Genomic DNA, 6702 nt, shown 5'->3' with positions numbered 1-6702 from the left:
CCACCCAGCCACAACACTACTGTAGTTCCATTTTGACAACTATGATGCAGTTCTGTCTTTTGTGCTTGTTAACAACAATCACTGGAACTTGCTGGTTTGTAATTCTTTCTTGTTGATTTATTTTATTCTTTTTCATTTTGTATTATTTGTCTTTTAATCCACACCATTTCACAAGTAGTGAACAAAATATATTTCTGAATCATAATGCTTTTCCCTTTTTTTGGGGAAAGTATATTCACACATTGACGATTGATCAGATAGATAGATAGATAGATAGATAGATAGATAGATAGATAGATAGATAGATAGACTTTATTGATCCCATGAGTGATATACTGTATATATATATAAACAGTAACAATCATTTTTGGAAAGTTCTAGTAACCACAGCTGCCAGTGTTTTTCACCACAGATGGACCAGTTTGTTTTTAATAATGTATAATCTAAAATAAAAATAACACATAATCTAAAACAAAATCTGTGTGAAAGAAAAAATAAGTGTTGTGGTTAATTATTAAATGTTGCAGAAAGGAAACCCAAACTTGTTATCCAAACCCTGGTGTCTATCTGACCACAACATCTCTCTGACAGCTTTTCCTCCATATTTAGAGCTGATGCTGCTTTGAACTCTGAAGTTTCTTCCTCATGGTGCGTTAGTTCCTAAGTCTCATCTATGAACTGATCACTTGACCAACATGCTGCAATCACCTTTGTGAATTAACTTGAACATGTACAATTAAAATCACATCTTGAGCTTCACTTGTTATCAGTTTATTTGGCATTACAACAACACCAGATCATTAGTTCTACAGATTTAACAGGTTTAGACTGTTGGCTAGAAAGTATTTGCTTGTGAGAGGAAAACAGTGGAATTACTTCTGAACACCAAAGTTCCAGCAGATGGAGAATTTCTACAGTGCAATTATATGAGAAATAAATGAGAAATGATTATGATGTGTTATAAAAAAAAGACACTGGAGACACAGGAGTATTGAACAAAAAAATAATTTATTAACTATTTATAACTATTTACAAGCAATGATGAACTTTAAACTTATTACAGATATTAATGTATTTTATACCACAACAAAATGCTTGAATCTAATTGAAATGTGTGCATTATTTTAAAACATTTTAGTACGACCACTTTAGCGTTATTTTAGTAGCATTTATTATACGTTAATATTAATAATAATTATTTCTAAAATAAATATGTGTATGCCAGACATAATCTGAGACGATGAATGAATTTAAAAACTGATTGTTGTTTAATAAAGTGATTCTTAAAAAGGTTGATGTGACATTTTTATGAAATGCTTACTGTATGTAACATTAATGTTTAATAAATGAAACATTGCTATCATTGGGAAATCGCTGTGGTATAAATATCTTAATAAACTCTAAACTTGGGGGTGGGGGTGTTTAGGGGGTTTAGAAGGGAATGGGGGGGATTCGGGGGGTGGGAGTACACTACTTTTTTATAACTTATTGAAAAAAAATATTAATCTTAAAAATGTAATATTTACATATTTACAGAAATGCATGAATCAACAACAATGCAAATTATATTAATATAATTATATTATTAATGTAAATTAGACTAATACACAGGAAATAAAAAAACATTAATAATCTAAAGATCCTATACAGTTAACAAAAACTAAATGTAAAAACCAGCAGACATTTTCTACAATTCTACAATCATTAAAATGTTTACATTTATAGATTATGATAGAGATGAGACTAATGCTGAAATCTAGGGGTGAAATACTTACCACACATACTTACCACAGATACATACCTTACATCATGAATACGAGGTGATGAACATGAGGTGAAGACTGAGCTTTTTAAAGTTACATCTCGTTCACAAAAATACTAACTACCCAAGTGGGGACTAGGACAGGCGTCCTGATGAACTCCACCTCCCCATCAGGATCCACAGGATGCCGTCTACTCAGAGGGGCTTCTTGATTGCCATCCTCTTCGTCCTGCCTCCTCCTTATGCCCTGGCGTGGGACAGGAGTTATCATTGTGGCAGGAGCATAGTACATACCAGACACAATGCTGTGGATGTCGATATTGAAATAAGGCTGGGGCAAAGGAGCTGTTGAAGGCTGTGGACTCCCTGAAAGTGGCGGCCTCCTCAAAGGGGATGGGGTCCGGAGAGGAGATGGACTCCTCACAGGGGGTGGGGTCCTGAGAGGGGATGGACTCCTCACAGGGGGTGGGGTCCTGAGAGGGGATGGACTCCTCACAGGGGGTGGGGTCCTAAGAGGGGATGGACTCCTCACAGGGGGTGGGGTCCTGAGAGGGGATGGACTCCTCACAGGGGGTGGGGTCCTGAGAGGGGATGGACTCCTCACAGGGGGTGGGACTAGGTGATTCCCCTCACTCTCATTCATACTGACTTATATAATAGATATATAAATAAAAAAGGTCTGTCTCTAAATATATGAGCTTTTTTTCTTATTAATTCTTATTTTTACACATAAAAGACTTTGAGCTGCAGGTTTGACAGGACGAGTTGCAGCAAGAAAGCCATTACTAAGACGTCAGAATACGACAAAGAGGCTTGCCTGGGCCATGAAACACCGCCATTGGACTACTGAAGACTGGAAGAAGGTATTATGGACTGATGAATCAAAAATTGAAATCTTCAGTTCATCTCACAGGATCTTTGTATGCCGTCGAGTAGGAGAAAGGATGGTTCCACAGTGTGTGGCATCAACTGTCAAACATGGAGGAGGAAGTGTGATGGTCTGGGGCTGTTTTGCTGGATCCAGGGTCGGTGACTTGTACAGAGTGAGAGGCACCCTGAACCAAAACGGCTACCACAGCATTCTGCAGCGCCATGCAATACCCTCTGGTATGCACCTAGTTGGTCAGGGGTTCATCCTACAGCAAGATAATGACCCAAAACATAAGTCCAAGCTATGCCAGAAATACCTCAGGAAAAAAGAACAAGATGGTAAGCTTGAAAACATGGAGTGGCCAGCACAGTCTCCAGACTTAAACCCCATGGAGCTGGTTTGGGATGAACTGGACAGAAGAGTGAAAGCAAAACAACCTACAAGTGCCACACATTTATGGAAACTTCTGCAACAGATTTGGGAAGAACTTTCTGAAGAATATTTGATTTCTATTGTAGAAAGAATGCCACGAGTGTGTTCAGCTGTTAGATCTGCCAAAGGTGGCTACTTCGATGAGTCAAAAGTTTAGAATACATTTTGGTCTATAAATTGATTCAATGATTTCTTTTTTAACTCCAATTGCTTATTTGTACTATGCTTTCATTTCAGAGTGCAATGAGACATTAAACTGAATAATTTTCAATAAAAACTGGAAAAATTGGGGTGTTCTAAAACTTTTGACCGGTAGTGTATATATATATATATGCATAAACTTTTAAGCCATTACATTATGACCACCTGCCTAATATTGTTAGTCCTCCTTTTGCTGCCAAAATAGCCCTGCAGCCCTGACCCATAGAGGTGTGGTCTTCACCAGATCTCTGAATGAATAATATATATATATAAATAAAACAGTGGGTTATGGCAGCGACTGAGGGCAGGACTAGTGAGAAAACTTGAACACAGTCAAAGGGGTCAAAGGAGTCAAAAGCTGAACACAAATTCAGATAACCAGATCACAGTTCTGGAGAAATGTTTACTTATCTTTAATTAGATAATAATGCAGGTCAAATAATCCACAAAAAAAATCCAACAAGTCAGCTCAAAAGACTTGACAGTAGTTCCAAAGAATAAATCCCCAAAATCCACAAGGTTAATCCAAAAGCATACAAAAGGTTCACAGGAGTCTAATCAAAAAACAAAGTCAATACTTCCAAAAAGTCATTCTAATTAGTCCACAAAATAAATCCATAAGGCATTCAAAAGAGCACTTGTCAATCAATCAAAACAAAGAACTATACCAGATGCACAAAGTCTTTTAAGGACAAGGCCATAAAACAGAGCACACGGCTGACCTAGACTTAATCAAGGTACAGGAAACACTAAGCAAAGTATTTGTGGAGGAAAAGGGTGACTTAAATACACAAACCTAAACAAAGCACAGGAGACACCTATTAGACATAATGACAGAGACTGGACACCAACAAAAAGGCAGTGAGATAAGAGATTTCAAATAACAGGTTGTTGTTTACACATCTAGATGTAAATATCTGGAAATGAAATGTGAGAATTCTGGTCTATAGCCTTATATACTTTTTTGGAACTTAAAGCCAAATTGTCTTCAAAATACAAAAATCAGACTTTATGGTGTGTAGGAATGTACTCTCATTCACACTATTGCAGTTATACAGTAGACATACTGATGACTAAAAATAATCAGAATGAGACGGTAATAGGAGCAAATGAAAACATTTATTAAAGTAAACTATATAAACACTATACAACTATAAGTTTATTTACAACAATACTATTTGCAGCTACTATTTATACTAATTACTATTAGCAGTTATCTATATAGACAAGGATAGAGGGATAGATTGATAAGGGATGCTCTATGAGGGATGAGGGATATTAAAACGACTCCTTGGGTGCTGGGTTCACTCTACAGACCTGTAGGGAAGAAAAGAGTATACTTTAATATTAAGTTCATCAAAAATAAGAATTAAATTAATTTCTACTTACGTGTGGAGAGCTTGAGCAATGTATAGAAAAGAAGTGAGAAAAGAAATGGAAGAGATGGAAGAAAAGAGGAATTTGGTAGAAGGAAGGACATTGCTCAGAGCTTCCACAAAATGTCCATCACCTTCTGGACACGCTGTCTGAGGAAAGGTCTCAGTTTGCTGGCTAAGGCTGCTGGGTCTTGGTAGAACTCCGGGGGCTGAGTAAACAGCACTTCAGCGAGATCTGTAAGCTGATCCTATAGACAAATTACATCATCACTGTCACAATCCAACATAGTGTCACTGAGTTTAGGATACAATACTGAGAATTTGTGGATCACAGCATCAGAAGATATTAGACACTTACAATAAGCACTTTAAAGTAGGTCCTTGCTGCAGGCTTCCACACGTCTACCTCCCACATGCTGATGAGCGCAAACAGGCACTCCAAGAATCCTCCCTTAAGCTTTAGGAAAGAAAGACGACAAGCTCCATTAATATCATGTCATATCAGGGTTAACAACATGGAAAAATAAAATGAGATAAAATAAACCATGTTCTGAAACTACATTCAAGCATGGCTTTTAAATCTCCTGATAAGACTCTTACTGTCTCAGGTATTGAGCTGTTTGCAAAATAGCCGAATAGAAGCAGCTCGAAAAAGATGTCCACGAAGTTGTAGTGGTAGACCTGCACAGAAGAGAAAAGATACAAGAAGAAATTAGCTTTACATAATGGAGTCCTGTTTTCTATCACATCAAAATCTTTTCGATTTAAACATTTGTCATGTTACACAAGCATTTATAAGCTTACATAGGACCCGGAGAGCTCTGCTGCAATCCAGTCCTGATAAGAAGGAGTCTTCAGGAAACGAATCAGAGCCTCGTAGTCCAGCTGTACACGACCTGCATCCTGTTAAAGCAAACAAACAAAATAATCACTTTGGCTTCAGTTTTTTTAACGTGGAAACTCATTTTAAACCCTAAAATGAAGCAGTATGTAAGCCTCAGCATGTCCAGTACTTTACTAAAGATACACAGATGATGTATGACATGGGCCAAATGTCCAACTACTGCATATCCCAGAGCCCTCTTCATTATGTACATTTTATTTTAATATTTATCCTAAGAATGTCCTTTTTTAGCAGGCTATGATTGTTATAAAATTAGCTTTTGATGCTTGTTATTTTAATTATTATTCCTTAATTACTCATTACCACATTTGGTTGACAACTACATCATTTTCAAGCCCAGTAACTGAAAGTATTTTGCACAAGGAAACAGTCTATCATCATTCTGAAGTCACCTGGTTGTTAACTGCTGCCAGACGCATCACAATCTTCTTCCCCATAACGAACAAGAAGTTCTGATTGTGGATGCAGGTAAGATGAATCTGAATATAAGACAACACATAATATAATTAATATATATAATATATAATTAAAGCAGAGTGAACTTCCCCTGAGCAAAAACAGCAGCTAAACAAAGGTTTTACCCACAGCGAACGCCTCACAGAGAGCATGCAGCTTCAGGCCGATATCAGATACCCCTCTGTCTGTAAGATGGTCCCTAAGAAACAAAAGATTTACATGCTTAGTGTAGTGCAGAGAGGAACTGGATATTTCAGGAGGTGCTGATCAGCTCACCAGCATCGAGCGTCTGTGAAATGAAGAGCATGATGAACATAACTGCTTCCTATCACAGCGATTTTATAATAACACAAGTAACATTCTTTCACTTTCTTTACAGTCAAAACAACCCTGTGAAATATAGTGATCAGCTTTAGTAAATAAAGGAAAGGTTTGGTTACCAGAAGGACGGGTGAAGATTCCTGGACATGTTCGTTTGGCAGCAGATGTAGGTTTGGCTCAACGACCGTAAAACACACAAACACAATTAGTAACTGCAATTAACACAATTTAGTGATGACACAATGAACAAGCCCTTACCTGAATGCCAGGGAAACTGTCCTCACAGTTGTTATGAAAAGGGAATCCCTGGAAACGACAAGTAGATGAAACTCAAGATCTACAACCGCATTTCATTTAAGTTCTCTTTTAATAATCGTTA

At 37.3% G+C, this 6702-nt stretch overlaps 1 long non-coding RNA gene across 1 annotated transcript; it reads right to left on the bottom strand.

Moving 5' to 3' along the window:
- Window positions 1-4063: 4063 nt before the first annotated feature.
- On the bottom strand, window positions 4064-5085 carry LOC131350691 (uncharacterized). Its single transcript, XR_009204290.1, has 3 exons — window positions 5001-5085; window positions 4777-4890; window positions 4064-4583 (listed from the first exon to the last, which is right to left on the bottom strand). It is a non-coding gene; the product is annotated as an uncharacterized LOC131350691 (long non-coding RNA).
- Window positions 5086-6702: the final 1617 nt, after the last annotated feature.

This window comes from Hemibagrus wyckioides, unplaced genomic scaffold (genome assembly GCF_019097595.1).
Source record: "Hemibagrus wyckioides isolate EC202008001 unplaced genomic scaffold, SWU_Hwy_1.0 Contig8, whole genome shotgun sequence".
NCBI classification, from domain to species: domain Eukaryota; kingdom Metazoa; phylum Chordata; class Actinopteri; order Siluriformes; family Bagridae; genus Hemibagrus; species Hemibagrus wyckioides.
The sequence above is the reverse complement of the archived record's forward strand: the minus strand, read 5'-3'. Positions and strand labels throughout refer to the sequence as shown.